This window comes from Rhea americana, unplaced genomic scaffold (assembly GCF_003343005.1).
Source record: "Rhea americana isolate MKP2758 unplaced genomic scaffold, rheAme1 scaffold_97, whole genome shotgun sequence".
In the NCBI taxonomy this organism is placed as follows: Eukaryota; Metazoa; Chordata; class Aves; order Rheiformes; family Rheidae; genus Rhea; species Rhea americana.
In genome coordinates, this window is record NW_028187166.1 from 1396540 (window position 1) to 1397654 (window position 1115).

Sequence of the window (1115 nt, forward strand, 5' to 3'; positions counted from 1 at the left end):
AAAAAAAAAAAAGCAAAGCTGCATAATGAAGTGCAGCAGAAATGCAGACTTTTTAAAGTGGTTTGAACTAGATTTTTAAAAACCAACAAAAAAGCAAATAAAAATCTGAGACATTATTTAAATACATTGAACTTTTTACCGATAGGTGCTACAGTCCAGTCTGTTTGTGTGTCTGGTGCTCTGTCATGTTTTGTGTGTTCATTTTTGATTTTGCTTCTCTCTTTAGTTCAGCTCCCCTTTTTCCTGTTTTGTACAGATTTTGGAGAAGTACAGGTAGATAAAATCAATGCAGCACACTTTTTTCTCTGTCATATTTCCACGGATCTTGTATCCCTCTCTCCTTTTTGATAGAACAGTTTTGTTTTTTCTAATCCAATTTTAGGAGAACGTCGGTTATATAATTATACAAAATTTGTAATCTGAGGGGCAGAAATTTATTGTAAATTCCTAACTTTTTAACTGCTTATTGTAAAGAAGAATGTGTACAGAGTTTAACGCAAAGCTATGCCTTTCCCCCCTCCCAGCACCGCTCCCGAAGGCTGCCTCTCTGCCACGTGGCAGCCCTAAAATCCGTCCTGCTGAGGTCTCCGCTAGCAGCGGGCCGGCGGTGCTGCCTGCCCGTCGTGACGAGTTGCGCATTGCACCCAGCTTTTATTTTTCACGTACGTGCACGGCCCGGCGGCCCCGGGAAGGGCGTCGTGCGGCGGCGGGGGGGTGTTGGCGTGCTCCCGCGAGGCCCCAGCTCGCTGTGAACCCGCCGGGCTGCGTGGCCCGTGGGCAGGAGCCCTCGGAGCCTTTGCAGGTTGAGTTTCCYGTAGGATTTGAAAGTGGATAAACTAGGGTATCCTGATTCTTACTGAAGCGAATAGTTTTCCATTAACAATCCTTAATTGAATTAATTTTTAGTTCCTGTATTTTTTAAAAAATTCTGCCCTTAAAATTCTCCCTAGACAGACCTAGTAATATATTTTCAGAATTTACTATGAGGAAGTGTAATATACACCTAATGAGATCTTAACTTTTTTTTTTAATGGGCTTGGGTTTTGTTTGTTTCTGCTGTTACCTGAGACTTACGTTATCAAAACTGAGTAATATTTCAATTAAAATAATTACCA